Source organism: Danio rerio, chromosome 10, assembly GCF_049306965.1.
Source record: "Danio rerio strain Tuebingen ecotype United States chromosome 10, GRCz12tu, whole genome shotgun sequence".
In the NCBI taxonomy this organism is placed as follows: domain Eukaryota; kingdom Metazoa; phylum Chordata; class Actinopteri; order Cypriniformes; family Danionidae; genus Danio; species Danio rerio.
In genome coordinates this window covers 29,787,288-29,812,614 of record NC_133185.1, presented here as the reverse complement: position 1 = coordinate 29,812,614, position 25,327 = coordinate 29,787,288, and the positions used below count along the sequence as shown (strand labels likewise).

General features: G+C 35.9%; 1 protein-coding gene across 15 annotated transcripts in view; it reads left to right on the top strand.

Annotated features, from left to right (window-relative positions):
- Positions 1-25,327, top strand: part of si:ch1073-15f19.2 — a 78,089-nt gene that overhangs the window by 27,298 nt on the left and 25,464 nt on the right. For 3 of the 15 annotated variants that reach the window (XM_073914756.1, XM_073914750.1, XM_073914751.1), the window contains one exon: positions 9,915-10,099. The exons of 11 other annotated variants lie outside the window; for them this stretch is intronic. The gene's annotated coding sequence lies outside the window, so the exon portion shown is untranslated. Of the gene's footprint in view, positions 1-9,914; positions 10,100-18,031; positions 18,124-25,327 lie in introns of those variants that run through there. One more of the 15 variants, XM_073914748.1, reaches the window with a different exon arrangement.

The following is a 25,327-nucleotide window of genomic DNA, read 5'->3' as shown; positions in this document are numbered from 1 at the left end:
AAGACAGCAGACAATGTTCTTTACTTAGCTGGAGTTTTTCTTGTTCTATGATCCTTGTAAATAGTGCTTTACAGTATACACACATACAGGGCACCATCTAGTGGTGTAAATCAGAATACATCACAATGATCCTCTTAGGTACACCTCATGTGCTTTATGCTAAGGACTTGAGTTTGAAAGCAGCAGCCGATTGTTTACCTCAGATCTTGAAAATTAAATAAATCAAGACGTATTAGTAATTCAGCATGTTTATTCAATAATGTTAAAGAGGTTTTATATTTCTTAATTACATCATAATCTTTACCATTTCATGAGTGAGTGTATGTTTTTTGCTTCTGAATGGCTGAATTTAAATTTCTGTCATGTTTTGTCTGGTGCCAGGGGCGCCCCCAAGGGGTGAACTCTGTAAACTCTGGCCACCCCTGTGGCCACCCCTTTGGCCACCCCAATATAACTTTGCTGTTGACATTATTGATTAAATGTACTTATAAATCCCCAATGTTTAAATAAATAAAACGCAGCCACTAAATTATTGTTGGTGTTACTGACGTAGCTGATTCATTGTCTCTCCCCCTTAGTGCTGGTTCAATGCTGAATGCTGGTGAAAGCAAACTAACGCATGCGCGCAGAAAACCATTTCTGCGCGCCTCACGCACTCCTGTGTGAATCCCGGTTGGTTGTTTGCATGCACGCCGACAAAATACGCGCCCCTCATGCGCCGTGAAACGGAGTAACAGCCTTTTGTGCAGAGGTGAAAGTCGACTAAAGTTTATATAATATGATGATGATGTTACTTTCACTAAGCATGCCTTTAAAGCAGAAAGGAGGGATAATGAGTCAGGGTGGTAAGACTTCATAACATGATTTCTCAGCCATGATCTGGTCTAAGACCACAGATAATTCTATAATACATTTTTTGTATTCTTTAGAACTGTCATAATTAATTTTCATGCAAAAGTTTTCTTAAGTGATCTTGGCATATCACTCCAGTTGTTGTTTTCCAGTAATATTTAGGATTGATTTCTGTTATTTATTCAGAATAATAATTGTATAATAATATTAATTGTATTTATTTAAAATAAATATAAATAAATTGTTATATTTATTGAATAACAAATCTAACAATTCAAGGGAGGTGGGGTGTATAGGGTGGTTCGCCCAGGGTGTCATTTAAACTAGAACCGCCACTACCCTCCCTGATCGTCGTTGACAGCACGCACACACCTTCAATAGACAGCAATAGCAATTTAATATTTACCTTAAGGTACAGTATATCAATAGAAGAAGCTGCATTAATAAAATGGCTCAAAAAGCAATATGGATAAATGATATTATTAGGTATAGTGAGTGTGTATAGTAATGCCTTTTTGTTTCAGTTTGTTCATTTGTTTGGGTTATTAATAAACTCATTATTCTTTCATTCATTTTCTTTTTGGCTTAGTCCCTTTATTAATCCAGGGTCGCCACAGTGGAATGAACCGCCAACTTATCTAGCACATTTTTACACAGTGGATGCCCTTCCAGCAGCAACCCATCTCTGGGAATATCATTAATTCATTAATTTTAGACATCGCATATACTGTATGATGTACAATAAAAGCATGTAAAAAAGTTATTTATACAGTATATATATATATATATATATATATATATATATATATATATATATATATATATATATATATATATATATATATATATAAAGTGTACATAGATTTTTATTTGGTTTGCACATGTACTTCCTGAATTACTTCAAGGTATAAATAGCAATATTTCAAGAAGAATTAATTAAATGAATAAAAACTACATTATTACATTTACCAAAAGCAAAAATATAACATTACACTGAATTCATAATTTTTTTTGTTTGCCATCCCTAGATTTGGTGTGGCCTCTTCTGGCCACCCCTAAGAAAATTTTCTGGGGGCGCCACTGTCTGGTGCAAACAGCCAAATTGCTTATCACTGCAAATCATGTAGTTGCTAGGACATATGGTTATAATACATGCTCACCTAATGTTTACGTTAGTGGTACTTATAATATTTGCTTATTAATAGCCATTTCTTGTAGAACTCTGAACCTGTGTCTCATTTCGGAGTCTGTTACTGTCCACCGGAGGTCGCATTTCGGTTACGGGTGCAAAACGAATACACCGTTTCAGCACGTAACAAACATTTTCAAAGCAAAATATCTGACTTCAGCATTGCGTTTCAGATAAACAAGAATGTTCACTTGGCATGTTTCTCAAATATCTGCAAACATTTTAAGGTATTTTAATGCTTTAGAAGAGTCAAAAACTTACAAACAGCACCTTTAATGATTAAAAGTGTATAGAATAAAAAAAAAACCTGGTAATAGTCTTAAAGTGTTTATGAAAAATATTTTGAAGTTCCTTAAAAATGACGCAGTATCCAGCTGCTTTGGTTAAGTAAATGATTCAACCCACAGGGAACGGTCAAAGTAAAGGTCTTTTTGTGCCTCCTTTGATTGCACCATAATGTGTTGTTCACATGCAGAACACAAGCTTCTGAAGTATGATGTAGTCAGTTTATGTAAAAAGGGTGCAAACCCAGTGGCTGTTCTGTTGCCAAACATCTGTGTTATGAATTTGATTTGAGTGACTATTGGCAGTGAGTGCAATCTGATGGACAGATGTGTGATGTGAGCTCTCTTTGCCTCATTAAAAACCTCTCTCACTGCCACGTTTGGGATAATTTGCAGAGTTTTGATAGTACTGGCGGCAAGATCTGCCATTGCAATAATCCAGCCTCGACAGAATAAAAGCCAGGTCTTAAAGTGTTGTATAGCATATTTTAACAGAAAGGAACTGGGCCATTCCAACTCTGTGGTCTGTGAAGTTCATTTGATCTTCAATCAGCTTCCTGGTTATCCTGTAAGGCTGGAATGAGATGTGGAGTTGAGGGTGTTTCTAAAGCCATGTTTCTAAATGACAGCTAGTGTTCCAATGTAGATAAATAAAGAAAATAAACTGTCCTAGAACCAAGCCTTGAGGAACCCCAGGAGCAAGATATTGTCACTTGTTTATCTTTTACACCTCTTATACACCCACCCTTAAGGATATGCCTGAGAATAAGATTTCAACCACTGCACACTCTCAGAAAAAAAGGTACAAAATTGTACCTCTTAGGGTACAAATGGCCCGTCACTGGGGTGGTACCCTTAAGGGTACAAATTTGTACCTCTATTTAAAGGTACAAAATTGTACCTTCTACATTTGTACCCTTTAAGGGACAATTTTGTACCCTAGACACTGAAGGTACAAAAATGTACCTTTTTATATTATATAGTATTTTCAGGGTACTGACCCAGGCATTTTGATCCTTTGGTGACTGCATGCACAAATAAATAAATAAATAAAATATTTTGGTTCACAGATGTCCATTTTTATTTATTAATGTAGAAATATTTCATTACAACTCACAACTGAATGTGTCAAGAAATAAAATTACACAGCAAGTATAAAGCAGACATGTAAAACAGTAAAAAGAACAATTTAGATAAGAATAAAAACTAAATAATCTACACTTAATACAAAGACCACAAGAAAACTGTTTAAGATTTATAAACACATTACACAGGCTACATCAAGTACTTCACTTTATAAAGTCTAAAGTATTTGTCTTTAGTCAGAATACTCGGTCATAATAAATAATTTGTCATCAACATTTTCTCTGAATTTCAGAATGAAGGCAATGTTTCTTTATAAATTGCTTCAACAGTGCAGAAAACCAAAAACATCAGTAGCCTCTTCCTCAACATCAGTAGATTACTCCTCATCATCCTCAAGTGGAGTTGTAATTTGTTGTAACACAATATGTGTTTATGCTTTTGATAAACATGACATGTAAGGCACTCATATCTGGAAAATGTTCTTTGATAGTCATTAGGACCACAAGTTATTTAAAAATTTGCTTAATGCATGAATAATAGCAGTGTGCTGGATTAACTTGATGATTGTGATTATCCCAAGAGCATGTAGAGAAACAAAAAACAAGGTTGATCACTCTGGTAACTGGAGTAGATCCAGGCTTGTCATCGTCCACCGTTCATTCAAAATATTCCACTGCAGAAACATCAAGGTGTTCTTCTAATAAGATGAATGTCAAAAATGTATATTCATCCACATCATTAGCCCGGCCAATCGCAATCCCATCAACTCTGAAGACTGCCGTGACTCGTCTTGTTAACACAGTTGTCCAGTCGGTGGCCTCCTCGTGTACTTGAACTGTTGAATGTGGTGAAGATGGTTCACTGTAAATGACAAAGCAATAATTACATTAATATCAGTCACTCTATCACTGATGAAGAGAAAATCAACATGCAAAGAAAGTAAAATAATTAATATTCACTGATTAAAAAAAAAAAAAAAGTATCACAGATTAAAAGACTAATATAAATTTCATTCATTCATTCAATTTCTTTTCGGCTTAGTCCCTTTATTAATCTGGGGTCGCCACAGTGGAATGAACCACCAACTTATCCAGCATATGTTTTATGCAGCAGATGCCCTTCTAGCTGCAACCCAGTATTACGAAACATCCAGACACACTTATTCACACACACATTTATACACTACAGACAAATAAGCTTACCAAATTCAGCTATAGCGCATGTCTTTATACTTGTGGGGAAACCGGAGCACTTGGAGGAAACCTTCACGAACACTGGAAGAACATGCAAACTCCTCACACAAATGCCAACTGACCCAGCCGAGGCTCGAACCAGCGACCTTCTTGCTGTAAGGTGACAGCACTACCCACTGCGTCATCCTAATATAAAGAATATCAAGAATTATAAAATGCATTTATCACAGCATATACTAAACAGAAAACAACATACGCACTGGAGCACAACGAAATGTTGAAGTGTCTCGCTTAACAAGGCTGGCAACATGAGAAGTGCTGCTGTAAAATCAATTCCTGGAACATAAGATGTGGCATACAAACAAATATGAAGTAATCCATACAAAGCTAGAATTTAATAATATTAATCAAGTGGAGAAAGTTTAGAAAGAGTACCTTAGAGTCAGGTCCATAGCATTCTTCAGTTGATCTCTCATCTTTCGATGAAAACCTAGAAAATAATTTTAAACACGTGGGTGTACATTTATTGTTGTTTGCAAGTAAAAACCTACAAATTTAAAATAGTATGTAAGCCATTAAAACCATGGTATAGATAATGAGACATACTTACATCTTGTAACTGAGCCATGCTTTCATATGACATGCCTTCATTGGTCTGATGCTGTTAGGCTGCATTCTGTTGTTCAATCTTGTCCTGAAAGACAATTGGAAACTTCAAAAACTTCTGGAAAGCAATAAGATAAAGCAATAACTATTTACTTATTTTGAGATATTAATAAAATAGGTAAAATAGCTCAAGGTACCAGTTTCAGAACAGATGAGACAAATTATTACATTAAAGAACAAAGTATAACTTAAAACGTTGATTTATACAACATGGTATGTTAATAATTCTACATTAACATAAGTATAACGTTAAACGATAGTAAAGCACCAACAATTCTGGACATGAGTTTGTGGACACTCCTCAACATTAAATGTAACTTATACACTGAAACGAAGATATGTACAAGCATACACACGCCACGTTTGTAACTTAACTAGTCACGTTTACATAATCAGTCACTTTGTCGGTGACAAAATTGTGATTTTTCTTCTCAAAATGGCTGTGTAACTTATATAACCGTCTAAAATTACATTTCAGCGGTCAACCGTGGCTAGAAAAATGGCCTCAAAATATAAAATATTATCGATAATTACAAATTTCCAGTATTAATAACAAAAGGTTTTATATCAAGGTATATGAAGACTTTAGTCGCGCGAGCTCCGGGCCACACCGCACATTACTCACGGCCCGATTCCGGTGCACGGATACGGCAGCGTCGCGCTTCTGCCGCCGCAGCTGGCCCGAGTGTATTTTGCTAATTGGGTTGCGATTATATTCCGCCGTGGCAACACTTATTAATAAAGCAGTAACGTAAGATATAAGGCGCGAATACGTAACGTAGGCGACAAAGGGAACTTTTACACCGAGAAAACTAACAGCATATAGTACTCACCTTCTATAACGTTATGTCCCTCGGTGACTTCGATATTACATTGTATTAACTTCTTTAATAAGCTGCAGACATCTTAGCAAACTCCATCCTGCAGGCCAGCCCGGAGCACTTAAAGCGGGGGAAAGCCGAGACCCGAGAGTCAGACAAAATCAACAGAACACGGCTTCACATGTAAAAATGAGACTGAAAATATAACTTTAATACATTCTTACCTGAAAAGTGTGGACTCCAAAATAGACTTTTCTTTGAAGAGCGTGCTAAGTTCTGTGTAAACAGCCAGCATACTCGACGGACCGCCTCAGTAACAAACACTACTATAACGTCTCAACAAGCCAAATTCTTAAAGAGACAGCAACATCACCACCTGTATGAAGATGCTGTCACTCTGCATGGTTCTTATTCTACATCCCATATACCATAGAGCAGGAGTGGCCAACCCTGTTCCTGGAGAGCCATGTTCCTGCACATTTCAGTTGCAACCCATATCAAACACACCTGCCAGTAATTATCACGTGGTGTTCAGGTCCTAATTAATTGGTTCAGGTGTGTTTGATATGGGTAGCAACTGAAATCTGCAGGAAGATGGCTCTCCAGGAACAGGGTTGGCCACCCCTGCTATAGAGGGTCTTAAACAGTAAGCAAAGACCAGTATTTACGTTTTTAATGATTAAAATTACATTCAATTATAAATTAAATTATTAACATTTTTGAGAAAAAATGTAATTTAAATACATGAAAAAGATTTAATTATTAAAATATTTAATTCAATCAATTTATTTATTTATTATATTTTTAAATTATGTATTTTAGTATTAATGTTTAGTATTAATACATTTAAATTAGTGTTATATAGTGTCTTGATCTTATCATGAGCTGAGGGTACAATTTTGTTCCTATAGGGAAACAAAATATTTAATTGTACCTTTAAAGGTGCCAAATTGGTCCTTTACAGTACAATTTTGTATCCAAATGTGCTATAAAAGGTACAAAAATGTACCTTTCAAACCTAAATCTGGACATTTGTACCTTTATAGCCCTTTTGGGTACAAAATTGTATCCTAAGGACCAATATGGGACCTTTAAAGGTACAATTTTATATTTTGTTCCCTCTAGGAACAAAATTGTACCCTCATTGTACCTTTTTTCTGAGAGTGTGGAGTGTGGTTCATGAAATGTCATTTATTTGGAGGTTGACAGGAGTATCTGCTGGTTAATGTGGTCCAAAGCAGTGGATGGACAGTTTTTACAGGTGATGACTTGGAAGCTGGTCTAGTGAGTTTCAGAGCTTGAACAATTAAAATCAGAACAGTCTAAAGGTCCAATGTTGAAATTAAACCAATTTCATTTGGTTTGCTTCAAGCCAAGTTCTACCTGAAAGACTTATGATTTAAATAAATCTTTTAACATATTATTGTGAATTGTTCAGATAAATGCAAGTTCAGTTACTGTGCTCTCATTAAGTCTATTGGCATAAGCCCCATCTATGTGACACACTTCTGAGTGAGCTGGCAGATCCTACCTGAAGTTGAAGGTAGGGGGAGCCAACCCCTGAGTCAAGACAAGGCCAACCTAGTGGTGGTGGGTTGGATGGAAGGGAACTTCCTCTGTCACTTATGGACAGTGATAGAGACTGTTTAAAAGAACTTAAAGCATGATTGATTGTTATAAGCTGAAGGAATAATTATTTTGAATGATTTGGCATTAGATTCTTAAATGGCAGAACTTTCACTAAAGCTTTCATTTCCACTAACTTTAAACCTTTGACATGTATGATCACAAAGTGTGATCAGTCTTGGCTGGTCCCTGGAGCATACCATTACACTGGTGTGATTTGAGAATTCAGTAGATGACATGATCAGCTGCCGAATTCAAGTCTGCTTTCCGACGATGGCTAGAGAAAGATATTCACTGCACTTATCATAAATCACAATTTATCAGTGTTTTCAAACAAATAATGTTTATTTTAATATATTCACTCGTTAGTACTATCAAATCACAACATTTATGGTTTCTAAAATGTGCGCTAGAGGTTGATAATAATAAAATAAAAAAAAATGTAACATAATTGAACCATGTGCTTTATTCACATAAGATTTACAGTTTAGGTAATTAGAATGCTTACTGTAATTTCCTCCCAGCTAAACAGCTACTTTCTTGTATTTCGGGAGAAATTGATGAATTAACATGTTGTGAATCAATCAGTTTTTTCATATTTAAGAAACTGAAAATCAGATATTTCAGAGTACAATTACGGTGTTTGTCAGTAATTGAAAAAAAAAACTATATATACGTAAATTTAAACCTGATGCTTGGTCACAGGGAAGACAGGGAGTATTGAACTCAGGGTTACAATTTCTGCCTTCCCTGCTTCTTAATTACCTGGCTTAGAGTGTTTAAACTTATTACAATATTAAAATTAACATTAACATTTCATTTAGTAGATTGTTTATCAAACATTGAGGAACATCTAGTCACTGGCCACTTTATTATGTACACCTGTCCAACTGCTCATGAACGCAAATTTCTAAGCAGCCAATCGCAGGGCAACTATTTAATACATTTAGGTATGTAGACATGGTCAAGTCGATCTGCTGCAGGTCAAACCGAGCATCAGAATGGGGAAGAAAGCTGATTTAAGTGACTTTGAACATGGCATGGTTGTTGGTGCCAGACAGGCTGGTCTGAGTATTTCAGAAACTGCTGATCTACTGAGATTTTCACACACAACCATTTCTAGGGTTTACAGAGAATGGTCCAAAAAAGAAAATATCCAGTGAGCAGCAGTTCTGGGTTCCTTGTTGATGATAAAGGTCAGAGGAAAATGGCCAGACTAGTTCGAGGTGATAGAAAGGCAACAGTAACTCAAATGACTACTCGTTACAACTGAGGTATGCAGAAGAGCATCTCTGAACGCACAACACATCCAACCTTGAGGCGGATGGACTACAGCAGCAAAAGACCACACCGGGTGCCAATTGAGCACCGTGTAAACGCCATCCTACTTGAGTACCTACTTAGAGTTTTGAGTACCTACCTAAAGTATTGTTGCTAATTATGTCCATTATATGTCCATAATTATGAACACAGTGTATCCATCTTCTAAAGGCAACCTTCAGCAGGATAACGTGCCATGTCATCAAGGGCGAATCAGCTTAGACTGGTTCCTTGAATGTGACTATGAGTTCACTGCAATTAAATGGCCTCCACAGTCACCAAAACGCAATCCAATAAAGCACCTTTGGGATGTGGTGGAATTGGAGACAATTCTGCATGATGCTATTATGTCAATATGGACACAAATATTTAAGGAATATTGCCAGTACCTTATTGAATCTATGTCACAAACGATTAAGACAGATCTGAAGGCAAAAGTGGTGAAACCCTTTACTACTTAGGTGTACCTAATAAAGAGGCCGGTGAGTGTGTGTAGTTTATCAACATGAGGCAACATTTTTAAAAGTACTGCAATGTCAAGTTTCTTTGAATAACTAAGACACAGAAGCTAGAGCTGATGAAAAAAATCAATTATGAGTCAGATCTCCCATGATTTTAGCATGCAGAGCTCTGTTTGTATGACGCACTTTCAGTGCAGTCATTCATGTAATTTCACTTGTGAATTCAGAGCCTTATATCAGATGTATGCAGACAGTGAGGCAGGTTTTAAACAGTTATATAAAAGCACACATCTTGGCCAATCTATCATTTTCTCTTTTGTCCCTCACTCACGGCCACACACAGCGTACAAATAAACGCTGCTTGGGCTACAGACACCTGTCGCTCTTGATATTAATTGACATCTTTGTGATGGCAGGAGCCCCAGACTGTGGTGACTCTGTCAGGATATGGCTAATAGCTTCTGGCAATCTGCTACACTAAGTGCTGGAGAGATTTGATCAGGATGATGCAGCATCAGAGCCTTGCTTCACCTCCTGCGTCTTCTTCAGCTCTGCTGCCCTGAGGGAAGAAATGAATTCCAGGAACAGAGGGATTCTTAGGGTATGGGAGCCTGCGGAGCATACATAAACAATTACTGAAAGCTTGCAGGAGGTGCTGGTGTATAAGTTGCTATGAAGTAACCAGGTTATTAGGTTTAGAAATTGACCAGGAATTGTAATTCTGCCATGATTCACAGGATGTCTTAAACCTGAATGACTAATTGTAAAAATCTGTGTCTTTGGCTAATTTGATTTGGTTTTGTGTGATTATTGTACACTTGGAAAAATGTTTTGTTCCACTTTGAATCAAAATTTAGTTATACCTTTGAGAGATAATTTGCTTTAAAATTCATCCGTTGTTGTCAAAATCAGTTGCAGTTTTATTTTTGTATACTTTTTATAAAATATGTAATTAAAGAATGTTCATTCAACACATTATATAGATTAACTAATAATTAGGGTTGTCACGATACTGGAATTCAGTCCATTTCCGGCGAACATTTAAGCGCTGTTAAAGACGTTCTTGAAAACCGCTGATTTGCCATTTCGTTCACATGCTCAGCAGAAATGGCTGTGAATGTGTCTATAAGCTGACATACGAGCAATCCGCTGATAAATCACAACTTTAAAATGTTCTAGTGTCCCTGTACGTGCGTTTACACTTAGTAAACAGTATTGAGTTCGGTAAACTGATGACCTTCACTGATAATCACAGTCATTTCTGTTGAGCACATGAACACTATTGGAAAATCAGTGGTGTTTAAAGGAGTGGTCCACTATGATATCATATTTAAAATAAAGGGTAGTTAATATAAAGGGTTAATATAGTTAATATAAAGGGAGACATTGGCTTTTACAGAGTTAGCTTAGCAAAGCCTACAGTGAAGGAAGTTTGGGGGCTACAAAAAATACATCCGGGTTAGTGTGATCATAAATGCTTCAGGTTACATGCATACACCCTGTGCATCAAAGAGGTATGGCCAGAGGCACTGTAATGCTGTAATGTAGCAGAGAAAGCTAAAATGCCATTCAAACGCTGGTATTTCCATATAGCTTGTTCTGTTTCTGTCTTTGAGCTTCCAAAGGACACGACACAAAAAGAGAAGTGCTTACAAAAAATTTTTTATTATGTTAACGAGAATTATAAAAAACATATAGTTAGCATTTGACAAAGGACAGCTTCAAGATTGTCTTCCAGTTCAGTGCTGGATTCGGCTAAAAACTTAATAATGATTGTGAGCCACAACCTGTAAGAATCTTTATTTGTTAAAACTGATCTATTACATGCATAGTGTCTAGCGTTAATGGTATGTTTTAGCGAAGATGTAATCAAGGATGTAAACAATGAGAAATGCTGTTTGGCACTTATGACAATTTAGCTAAAAATTCATATTTATGCGTCAAACCACTGTAAACACCCACAATCTATACCAGCGCTGCCGTGTCTCTCTATGAGGCCTCTTTCCATGCGTTTTGCATCTCAGATAACCAACTTACAAAAGACATGTCTTTGGACTGTGGGGGAAACCGGAGCACCCGGAGGAAACCCACGCGAATGCAGGGAGAACATGCAAACTCCACACAGAAACGCCAACTGAGATAAGCTTCTAACCTGCAACCTTCTTGCTGTGAGACGACAGTACTACCTACTGTGCCACTGCTTCGCCGTTTCACATTACTTACATATGCTTTTTCCAAATATACGTGAAAGACACTTGTCAGATTTTATTTTAGAGAGCAGACGTGAGGTTTAGCTGTGTCCTTTTCATTTTCCATCTGATTCAGGCTCAAACTGCTGCAGCTAACAGCTAAACTCATTGACAGTGTTTTGGCCCAATTCTATTTTTGTACCCCTACCCTTAAAACTGGGCGTGAAGGGGAAGGGCTTTAAAATATACTCCTAAGAAATGGGACAGCACTACAGCACCTGCACACATCATCATATGTCATCATGATCTCTTGCTTTATATGAGATCAACCATCGTGACTGCTGTAGTTATTACAGTTGTATTTTTTTTTTTTTTTTTGGTATTTATCTTCAGGAAATCACTAAAGGCATATATTATGTTATCATAATGATCTAGTGTGCCAATAAGATTGTAACTATACTGTGCATTTACACAGTGGCCATATTCATTTATGTAAACACACCAAAAACAATATTAACATTATAGCAGACACTGTAAAAAGCTCATTTCCAGCCGCAAGACATTAATGACCGGGTATTCGAGTGTCATTGAGTGTCAGAATGTTGTGGGACTGCTATCAGGAGATATTATTAGGGATTATAGATTGCGAAATTTAGCGTTTTTTATTTTAACTGTTTTTTTTTTTTAAGCATGCCATTAAAATACAAATGTGGTTATGAATGTGTTAAAATATATGCTTGTTTGTTGTAAAAATTTGTAATAACGACAAAAAATACTAATTTGTGGATCTCCTGACTTCTGGGTATAGCTGTGCTGCCATTGTGACTGGTGTATTCTGGGAATTTTTCTTTCCTGTTGGTTTTGAGTGTGGTCCTGAAAAATCTCTGTTCCAAGGGGTATCTACCCCTTCTCCTTAGTCTTATGCCTTCAAGCTAAAGAGAATTGGGACACCTCTACCCCTTCATGGGAACACACAAAACAAAGGGTAGGGGTAAGGGGAAGGGCTAAGGGGTAGAACTAGGATTGGGCCTAACACATCCGAGGCACAGTGCATGCTATCAGAGGCGCGACATTTTTCCTGGTGATTTGGAGCTGATCCGCGAATCACAGCACAATGTTAGCTGACCAATCAGAGCCTCTTGAAGGGGGCATTTCTAGGAAATATATCAGTCGTTTTTTTATGCTAGCTGAGTAGCTGTATTTGATTTAAGTAAGATCTATGAAAAAAAATAACATGTTTTTTTTTTAAATGAAGCATGCATTGCTTTGCATCCTATAAACACAACCAAGCCTTAAAAATACACTCTAGACCACTTCAAGAATGTGCTCGACAGTGCTCAAATGTTTGCGGGAAAGACGTTTTAAAATTTCAGTATTGTTTGGTACGGAATTACAGTATCGTGACAACCCTACTAATGATGCGAAAAATAAAGTGTAAAAATATTAAACGCACCCCTTTAAATAGTATTCTAGAATGTTTTAAGTTCATTATTAAAGTTAAGTGGCAATTAAAATGGTAATAAAAACTTTTAGATATTATATTACTAAACAGCAACAACTGCACTAATAATAGTTCTGTTATCAACATTACTTTAACAATTATAATTATTAGGTATTCAAGCAGACTAATACAAATATAGCAGCAAATAAATCTATTATCATGACACCTGGTAGCACAAACTTTTGCAGCATAAAACAAGTTTCTCAAGGTCTCCTAATATTTAAGAACACTGTGTCACTGCTCGTAAAATTAATCACAAACTGGTCTAATTTAAAGCACCCAGTAGATTAAGCATGTCCTCTTGCGGCTGCGAACCAATTTAAAGGCTGATTAATTACATGATATACACTAAATCTCTAAAGCATAACCCTGGAACCTGTACGTGCCCTTCGACTTTTAACCCACATGTCTTTGCGCAGTGAAGACATCGTTGACATGATCTTTCCCGTGCCTCTGAGCGCATTTATGTAAGTCAGCATAGCCCGAAACATCTACAGGCCCAGTATCAGTCATTAGATTAATGAGCACTTCCCTGGAGATCCTTCATGCCAAACAAAGATGTCACAACAGCCTGTTCTTCGTGTCCAGATCTGTTCGTCCCCGAGCAGCAGTGCTTACAGGCTTTAAGAAGTCCTTCTGCACATTTGTTACTGTGTAGTGGACAAATAACTATTTTCCGCACCGATGTGACCTTAAAATGACTTGCCTCTTCACAATTAAACCTTGGAAAATCACTGTGAAATTACCTGGATGGGTTGTCTGATGATAAACACACCGTTTACACAAGAAATGGCATTCTATCTTTTTTCTGGTTAGAAATTACTTCTACTCACATGTTGAATTCATTCATCTCAATTAGAAACACTTAAAATGCTGTAAACAACTGCAAATGCAACTGTAAATGCAGAGTAGTTACTAATGTAAGTTAGTTATAATATGGAAGTACACAACATTCATCCAATGCATGTTTACACAAATATAAAGCAGACCCCCTTGTTTTTCATGATTCAAGATTTTTTTTTTTTTTTCGATAAGAATAACTATTTTTGTGGGGGTAGTTCCCAGAAATGTACAGACAGTTTTACGATTAAAAAATGTGTATGTGTGTAACTAGGCAAGGTTATTGGCAAGTTATTGTATAATGATGGTTTGTTCTGCCGACTATTGAAAAAAATAGTTTAAAAGGGGCTAATAATTTTGACCTTAAAATGTTTTTTAAAAAATTAAAAACTGCTTTTATACTAGCTGAAATAAAATAAATAAAACTTTCTCCGGAAGAAAAAAATATTATCAGACATACTGTGAAAATGTCCTTGCTCTGTTAAGCATCATTTGGGAAATATTTAAAATCAGAATTACAAGATTTGTCATTTAAGTCTAAACTAATGGGAAGAATTGTAAGCCACAAAGTTGGATTTATTTTGAGAAAAGTCTTGTTTTGAATAGTAATTTACGAGTAAAGACTGACACAAAAAGGCCATAGATATTTTTCTTCAAAGTCTAAAGTTTGAAAGTCAATGATGAAAACAACCAGCACGATCTGAGTCACCTTGACCACACATTGTGAAATGGAGGGTTAAAACCCCCACCAGAAATTACAGTTCAGGAAGAAAATCAATGATATAGACTGAGATTAAAACAGCCTCCTGTGGACACTCAATGACAAAGAGCTTTCCTACCCTCTATTCAATGTAAACAAAAGTCAAGAATGTTGCAGACGTTTTTAGACTTTACCTAAGACGTGTTCAGACTCACGGACGTCCAAAAGTCTAACGGCATCTTTCAATTACAGATAGTACAAGAGGAACAACGTTCAGACCTTCAAAGGTAACATTACACATCTGGAGGGAAGTTTGCTTTAATCTCCAAAGCGAGCTGGAAGCAGCATCATTGGTTTAATTAAGAATGAAATGTTATTTCTGAACTTCCCTTGAATTAACGAAGACAAACTCATTATTAAAGGCTGCATATAAACAAGTCAATTACACAAGAGTGTGAGGCGTGAAAAACATAATAGCCTATGAAATCATGGTTTAATGCAATTTCAGTTTCATACAATTAAAGCGGAATGAACGTGGGCCGCTCGGACGGAAGTGAAACAATGGTTGGTGGTGGAGATGGCGGACGGACTCCAGTCATTTAATGAAGCGCTCATTAAAGCAGATTGACTTCACAGCACTAGAGCGCCTGGAGGAAGAAAGAACCAGAGAATGAGATGAAGTAGAAAGGGGGCATGTGGAGAAAACACTAGATTAATTTCAGCTATCAGAGTTTTGCAGGTGGTCTTTGGACAGAGATCCTTGTGAACTGGGGTATTTTGAGGTGGTCGGCGTTAACTGTCACATTCTGACTTTAGTGAATATTTGTCAGGCGAGATAATTATTAAAAGCCGCTTTATGTATGATCATATTCATCAAAGCCTTGGCTATAAAATTGCTGTTTAAGGAAAACTGTTCAATTTTACAACTCCCCACGAGTTGAATTTTACCGTTTTTAATCATCCGATCTCTAGATGAACCTAAACTCTGAAAACTGGACTGACACAAGTTCAATCTACTAGAACTGTTAAGCTGCTTTGACACAATCTACATAGTAAAAGCACTATGGAAATAAAGATGAATTGAATTGAATAGGTTAGGTGGGAGCATTTCTAGCTTAGCTTATAGATTATTGAATTGGATCACACCATTAGCATATCACATCTTCTGACTCTTACTTCTTGTTAGACAGTCGGACAGCGGTCTTCACTTTCAGACCAAATAGGAACTCTCATTCCAGCGTAATAATCAAGAAACTTTGCCGCTATTCTGTGGGAATATAAATTTATATAATCTAGTTTAAATTAACAATGATGTATATAAAACTGAGTAATATTATATAATTATAATAAATTCTATAATAAAGCTTTATATTATATTTAAGGTTATATTCGTTGATTTCAAAACTCTGACAGCCCAGGTATCATTTCTCCAAAGTAATACAAATTGTTTGAGGCATAGTTGTACCTTTGGTCTTCGTGTTTGCCTGGGTAATACTTTCAGGCCAGTCAGGGCAGGTGAAACCTCAGGATCTTCTTATGACCCTGAAACAAGATTTCCCCTGTATTTAATACTGCTCTAGATCAGATTTTTAGTGAGTTCTCATTAAAGGATTCTTCTTTAAAGATATACCCGAAAGTCTCTTGGTTTAGCTCTTCTATAGTTCATAACAGTTTTGGTGACTTGACCCAGATAGAGCCTGAAATCCTGGCTGCAGCAGATGCAATGATAATGCGCACTGCCTGCAAATTTTTCATTATTCCAGTTTAGTTAGATGCAGGATTTGCACTAAAGTAAATCTATTCTGAAAGCTGATTTTCATGCTCTGTGTAATATCATTGTGCCTGCTGCAGCCATGACACAGCAGCAAAGTTCCCTAATTATTACACCAGAATGAAAGTATAGTTCCTAATCCTATTGGCCTTAAAAATAGCAATATTTAATTTTCCATCTGTCCTAGTGTAACAGTTGTCGACCTCTGCATTGTGTTTTTCGCAATTGTCACCAACACAAAGCAATGACACCATCCAAAAGTGGTTTTCAATGTTTCTTTATTCTGAGAAACAAATCGCATCACATGAAACACAGGACAAAATACTGCAGACAAAACCATAGCAGCATCCGGTCATTTTCTGCTAAACTCTCTTTTTTTTTTAAAGCATTTTAACAAATGAAAATAACTTATAAAGAATAAAATTGACATACCTAAGAAACAAATAAATTAACATCACATGAAACACAGGGCAAAATACTGCAGACAAAACTAAATAAACAAAAGATGTAAAATAAACAACACTCTCACTTTAAAAATGGTCTTGAGTCATTCCATAATACAGTGCCCTAGACAGATCATGTCAGATAGTTGAGATTTCCCAATTCAAGCCAAGTTTCTCTTAAAGGGGTGGTCCAGAGTGCATTTTTAAGGCTTGGTTGTGTTTATAAGATGCAAAGCAATGTGTGCTCATGCTTCATTTGTAGAAAATCACATTTTTTTCATCGATCCTACTTTGATTATGTACTGCTACTCAGCTAACATAAAAACAAATGTCATAACTTCATAGTTCCTCCGAAAGGCCCGCCCTCAAGAGGCTCTGATTGGTCAGCTAAAATAATGTGCTGTGATTTGCGGATCGGCTCCATGTCACCAGGAAAAGCATTACGCTTCTATTAGCCCACGCTTATGAGCTGTGTACCCTGTCAGTCAGAGTAGCTGTTAGCCTTCTCAGCTTGAGCCTGAATCAGACAGAAAATGACACAGAGGACACAGCTAAACCTCATGCCTGTTGTCTAAAATAAAACCTGAGATATGTCTTTCATATATATTCAGGTTATAAGCTTGTGAAAGTGACATGAATCGTTCAAATATCTTCTTTGAGTTTATATGAGATGTAGAATGCAGGGAAAGTGTCTGCATAGATAGACACTGCAGCACTGGTGAAAAGTGTGGGTGTTTACAGCAGTTTGGCAGAAAAAAATGTGCATTTGTAGCTAAATTGTTAACGGTGCCAAACAGCATTTTCTGTTGTTTAACTCCTTGATTACATTCTTGCTACAACAGTGTTAACACTAGACACTATGCATGTAAAAGATCAATTTGAACAAATAAAAATAAGCCCCTGATGTATTGTCATAAGCCCCTGATATCTTGGAATATGTTGCACTTAAAAAAAAATATGTTGTATAACATTTATTTTGTTATGTAAGTACTAAAAATTACCACATACATCACGAACATTCCACTTAACGCAGCGTTTGTGTCAGGTAATTAAACCGTCAGCTCTTCAGCAGTACCTCTTTCTACCGGCAGGTGGGAGTGGCTCTGTTATCACATGGTGTTAAAAAAATCCCGCCACTGCACATCATTCATTTATTATTTTGAGGAGCTGAAGCTAATGAGGTAATAATACAACTCTTTCGCGAAACTGAATAGTTTTAACTACTGAGGAAGCTTGTTTCCACAGTATAAAATGTGTGTAGTTTTGGTGACATAAAATAACTATAATCAGTAAAATGTGCATCATATCAATGTAAATACAAGTAAAAAAAAAACGGAAATTGTACTAGCTTTCTAGATATGATATATTTATATGATATAGCAAGTCACATCTGTTTCTGTAATAGTTAAATCACAGTGAGTTTATGCATCTAGCTTATTATTATATAACTATATTCTACTGTAACATGCTATGTCAGTTTGAATCAAATTATAAATCGACTTTCTTATGAAAATACCCAAAATGGTTGGAAGAACACACAGTTGAAGTCTGAATTATTAGCCCCCGTTTATTTTTTCCCCCAAATTCTGTTTAACGGAGAGAATATTGTTTTCAGCACATTTCTAATCATAATAGTTTTAATAACTCCACTCTAATAATTGATTTATTTTATCTTTGCCATGATGACAGTAAATAATATTTGACTAGAAGTTGTTTAAGACACCTCTATACAGCTTAAAGTGACATTTAAAGGCTTTAAAGGCAGGTTAGGGTAATAAGGCAAGTTATTGTATAACGATGGTTTGTTCTGTAGACTATAGGAAAAATATATAAAATCTTAAAGGGGCTAATAATTTTGACCCTAAAATGTTTTTTTTTTTAAATGTAAAACTGCTTTTATTCTAGCTGAAATAAAACAAATAAGACTTTCTTCAAAAGGAAAATATCAGACATAGGCTACTGTGAAAATTTCCTTGCTCTGTTAAACATCATTTGGGAAATATTTAAAAAAGAAAATAAAATTCAAAGGAGGGCTAATAATTCTGACTTCAACTGTATAAAACATTTATTGTCGCAGTCGTGTAAATGATCAGTTAAAGCATTTTTATTTTTATTCAGATCGTATTTTTATTCTACTACAGCAACAGCTGGATGCCTTCACCCATATTAGGGATTTCCTAGAATGTTCTACTACTTTTGTGAAGAATATATATGGAATTTCTGCTCAAGTATGAATAAAACAGGCATTACATGCATTTAAAGTGCTACAATGCCCACATCACCCTATTTTGAGGAAAACTGAAAAAAAAATCCCTCTGAAGAATTTTAAAGTAAACATATTTCTAGCATGTAGATCTTTATTTTTATTTTTTTGTAGCCTTAGCTAGCCTACTATTTTTGATAGAATTGTTATTATGTAAAAAATAGTAGCCTATTGAATATCAATATTTTGCAAGGTATTGAATTTAGAAATTCCATTATTTTGACAACACTACACCTCAGTTAATCACTCTGTCCAAATGAACATGTTTGTAGCTTTGTATCACATTAGGGGGGTCTTTGGGGCTAAGCCCCTTATCCCTTTCGACCCTAGCAACGCCCCTGGTTTGCTGTGGGCTTTGCTAAGCTAACTCTGTAAAAGCCAATGTCTCCTTTGCTTTAAAGTTTGAGTGTATTGCATCCAGAAATGTTATGTTCACACAGCTTTATTAATCATCAACTAAAGTTTAAAATATGATTTCTTAGTGGACCACCCATTTAAAAGAATATGCTAAACAAAAGTGGTTCACTGGCATCTAATCATAGAATCATGATATATCTTAGACCTGTTACTCCACTGAATTTACATCAGTGACGAAAGCTTTGTTAAATCACATTTATTTCTTCATTAAGGTCAAAAAATGTTGTGTGAGGCACTTTAATATTTTCTTCTAGTGAGGCCTTGGAGACGAAAATGTTGAGAATCTTTTATAAGAATATTTTTTTAAGGAACAATACATTTTAATGTGTTTTTTGCTCTTTCCCCAAATAAACTAAAACTTTAAGAAAGTGAATAACCTCAGGGGTTAATGGGTTATTTGTATGTCAGTCGTGTTGCATAGAATCTGCATCACTACAAAGAACAGCTAAACAACCAAGTGTGTGTCTGTGTGTAGAGTGGACTTTGTGTTGTTTGACCAAAATAGCTGCCTGAAGGCATTGTAAATGTGGCCACTGAGTGAACAAACTTTCTAGGAAATGTTTTTTAAAAATGTGTGTTTACCTGAATTAACCCTAGAGTTGTGCCCTGGTCTGCCCTATGCTGTGCAAATGTGTGTGGTGTGTGTTCAAGTGTGTTAAAGTGCTGTTGGCTACAGACAGAGTTGTGTGTGTGTTTTAAAAGGTTTTATGGTTATGTGTGTGCGCTTGTTAGTGCTCAGCTGTATAAGGGAGTATATGTATTTTACAGTGTGTGTGTGTGTGTGTGTGTGTGTGAAGTGTTTTCTAGTTGTGTGTTTGAGAGTTGTTTAGTGGTTGCATGTGTTTACTATGTAATGTTTTGTAAATTGTGTTTGCTGTAAATCTGTTGTGTGTTATTTGTTAGATTTTCTTTATTTAGTGGTTGTGTAGGCTGTGTGTGTGTGTGTGTGTGTGTGTGTGTGTGTGTGTGTGTGTGTGTGTGTGTGTGTGTGTGTGTGTGTGTGTGTTCTATGCAATGTTTTTGATGGTGTGTGTGATGTATAGTTGTTTAGTGGATTTTTGTGAGTGTGTGCGTGCGTGCGTGTGTGAGAGAAAGAAAGAGAGAATGAGTAAGTGTGTTCTGCCTGTGTGTTGTTATTCAGTAGCAGTGTGTGTGTGTGTGTGCACCTGTGTAAATCTGAATGTGTGAGCGCATTTGTAAGTGTTCTACTATATAGAATAATATAATGTATGTGTTGTGTAGTGTGTTGTGGTTGTGTGTGTTTGTGCACATGTGTCTGTGTTGTATAAATGTTTGTGTAATCTGTAGCTTATTAGTTCTATTTATTTGTGTGTGTACTGTGTAGTGTTTTTGGTTGAGTGTGTGCCCTGTGTAGGTTTCTGTTGGTTGTACATACATGTAGTTGTTTAGTGGCTGTGTATGTGTTTGTGTGTTTGTGTATGGTTATGAGGCAGCGCTGCACTCTGATCCTCCCCTGAGCTTTTCTGTCAGCCGTTAAAAAGACACAGGCTGTAAATGAATCCTCTCTTTACACACCAGTTAAAAAGGACTTCAGAGTCACACGGGACCCCAGAGATCAGCCTGTCCCGACTCCCTCATCCCACTACAGCCAGAGCCTGCCAAATCTCTCTGGCCCAGAGCCACCACTCGCTTCAGCTGAGGAACACAACAACGTTGATATGTTCATTTCAGCACAGCATGTACTGAATTCAGACATTTTACTATAAATCCTCAGTGATATTAAATATGGCTGACATTAGTAACATTGACCGCACATAAATTTCATGTGTTTATGGGCCTCAAATTTGATAATGGGGGATCCAAGATGCCAATGCCGTTTCTTAAAAAAATGGTCCCGCCAACCAGTCAGTGTGGGCTATTGTATTCAAAGATCTTTATTTTCGATTGGGGAGCTTATTATCTTCTGTGGTACTTGCTGTTTGCTAGTTTGGACTCACTATTTAAAGCAGTAGATCGTCATGATGCCACAAAGATTGGAAACTGGAGTAAATCAGACAGAAGATAACCATCGTGAGTGATGATAATGCAACTGTCACCTCAGATGCTAACACCAGTGTTTTTGGAACTGGCATGTGACAGATTATTATGAAAATTGTGGAAATCATTTCAAAACTGAGTAATACTGCAAATACCGAGTTCACTGTCTTAACTCTTGCAACAACAACTATTGCAAAACTTGGTGACCATGAAAAAAAATAAAACTGAAACTGAGGACTGAATTTCTGCAGTGGAAGATGCTGCTGCCCTGGTTGGAAATAAATACAAAAACTAAGTAAAAGAGACCGAAATAAGAGCAACATTTTCTATTTGGCTAAGTCCCTTTATTAATCTGGGTTGGCCACAGCAGAATGAACCACCTACATATGTTTTATGCAGCGGATGCCGTTCCAGCTACAACACATCACTGGGAAACATCCATACACTCAGGTGCTCTGGTTTCCGCCACAAGTCCAAAGACATGTGCAACAGGTGAAGTGGGTTAGCTATATTGTCCATAGTGTATGTGTGTGAATTAGGTGTTTCCTAGTGATGGGTTGCGGCTAGAAGGGCATCCACTGCGTAGAACAGATGCTGGATAGGTTGGTGGTTCATTCCACTGTGGTGACCCCTGTTAATAAAGGAACTAAGCCAAAAGGAAAATGATTGAATGAATTTGATGTCAATTAACTACACTGTACAACTAATGCAGTCAAACACACAGTTTATGTTGCCCCAACAAAAATGGATTAAGTCAACTTAATTGTTTTGAAAAAATGAAAGGTATTGAATATAAAACTTGGTGACCGATATAAAAGTTGTATCTTAAAGTCCCTATAAACTTGAAACTGCAACTTTTTTTTTTTAATTATTGTGATGCAGTTTCAGAGAAACGGAATACTAAACGACACAACAGTGGGTGTGGCTTGTTTTTTCTACTGTGAGCTGATTGGATGTAGTAAAGTAGGCAGTTCATTCAGAAAGATAGGGAAATGATTTTGCGAAACAAACCTACAGTAACAGACATCTCCTGCTCACCATTTCTATTTGTTGTCAAAACTGACATTTAAAGCAGCTAACAAGTATGTTAGCCATGCCCAAACAGATGAATAGGGTATATGCACAGCTAGTGTTTCTTCAATTACAGATAAACTTCCCGTGAACAGTTAATGTGAATTTTTTTCAATTTTATATGGTTCCTTTTACAGCGTTGATGCTGTAATGTAATAACAATATAATCAGTTTAATAGACTTCAACGTTCATTTAGTTGTTCAAGTGTAAAAATGAGATGAAAAGCCTTTAACATCCAAGCGCCCATAAGGATTAGCAGGCTAGTGCAGAAACTCTAATGAATATACTGAAAGTCCTTCTGCATACTTCTGCATATACCCTATTGTTTACCATGAAACTAGCAATGTGACTAGTAGGACTTTAAGTACTTTGAGCAAGCAATGATGTTTGGAATGTACGTTAATGACAAATTGACACCTAACATTCATTCATTATCTTTTTTCGGCTTATCCAGCTTGTTTTTACGCAGTGGATGCCCTTCCAGCCGCGGCACATCTCTGGGAAAGAGAATCTAACATTGATCTACATTCTATATAATCTACATTCTAACTAAAACTAATCTATGTGTACACCCAAACATAACAACCCATAATCCTCACTGATATTTGTCAACCTGAATTGGTTTGCCCCAGTTTCATCCACTCAGTGTGTTTAGGATAGTGTGCCTTAATGATGACCAAAGAGGGTCTTATGTACAGTTTGACATCTTCACTGAGGAAAAGGACTCATAACACTAATAGAGAACCAATTAGAGGTACTGAAGTGTCATTACGGAGTTGTTGGTGCATCGATTGTGTGCTAGGAAAATGGATTTCTGTCAGATACCTGAGAGTTCACTCTGCGGACATGATAATACTTGCTTGTGGTGATGCAATGCAAAACTGTTATAACACTTATAAAAACATTGCATTAATTGTATTTGTTGTTGATAGATCTGCTGATGGTGGCAAAATAATCACATTCTAAACATTTAAATGCATGTAGATTGACATGCATGTGTGTGTATATATATATATATATATATATATATATATATATATATATATATATATATATATATAATATATATATATAAGCTAACAGCTTAGCTAAGAGCTAAAAACCTACATCACGTTAAGCTTTGGTGAAAGCGGAAATGTAAATTTCCAGTGCATTTGTTAGCTGGTCATTAGTGTCACCTGAATACCGTATGTGAAAATTTCATTGTAAGCCAAAACATCGAAATATTATGTTTTTCTTTCTTATTGATCAATATCTATTTTTTGGTCAATGGCTTTCTGGGATTTGTATTTTTATTAAAATTAAGAGAACTTATTACATAATTTAATGGGCTAATTTAATTATTTTGTTCTGAAAATTAATGTATATCATTATACATTTCATAATTGGTAATGAAACATTGTCCTGGATTTTAATCTTCAGTTCAGTCATGGACTGATTCACGGATTCACCTTTTCCATAGTTTTCCATAGTTTTCTATTTTAAGTGGAAGTTGGTCATATTTGTCCTGTGCTTGAAATTCAGTATCCATAAGTTACTTTCAATATCAAGCACACTTTTTCTATTGTGAAACATTTATTTAAACTATTTTATTTATTTATTTATTTTTATTTTATTTATTTATTTAAACACTTTATTGTTTGCAAAAATGTGCAATGAACCTTTTTTTTCAGTGTAATTTGAACAAAAAGAAAGCATAATTTTTAGAGAGACGTTTACTGAAGATAGTATAATGTTTTGTCAGTAGAATCCAGCTTCAACAGTGGTTCGTGGGCCACAATATCACACCAATTATACTCTTAACAGATGGTTCTGGTTGAGCAAAACATAGATGAAATTAGACAATCTCAATGTGTGCGTGTGCGTGTTTAAGCGTGCGTGCGGAATCCAGAACAGGTGCATGTGAGCGGATTTGATCTATTTTATTTATTAAATGGATTTGATCAAAATAATCAAGGAAAAGTCTGTAAAATAAGGTAATATTGTAATTCTGTATAATAATATAATAATGTTATTCTGTAAACATTTTAATAAAAATATCTGTAGATTTATTATTTTTTGCACTTTATTTCAACAAAGAAATTTTACTGGAATTTTATGGTTTTTGCTTGGCAGCCGTAGCTGCCAGTCATTTGACCTTTTTTTTTACGTTTTTTTTTTTTTTTTGTACAGAGCAAGTTATTACAATTTATTACTTTAATTTTACATAATTTCAAATGTACTTAAAAAAACAGGAAAAAACACTAAATAATGCGGCAATTTTATTGTATAAAACAGGAAAATTGCTATAACTTGTCATTAATTATATAGTACATAAAATTACAGTCATGCTGTTAATTTACAGATATTGTTTGTAATTTTTACAGACTTTTGAATATAATTTAAAGTAACAAAAAATACTGCATAAATATTACTGTAATTTCTCTGTCATTCATTCATTCATTCATTTTCTTGTCGGCTTAGTCCCTTTCTTAATCTGGTGTCGCCACAGCGGAATGAACCGCCAGTTTATTCAGCACATTTTTATGCAGCAGATGCCCTTCCAGCCGCAACCCATCTCTGGGAAACATCTACACACACATTTACACACACACACACTTATACACTACGGACAATTTAGCCTACCCAATTCACC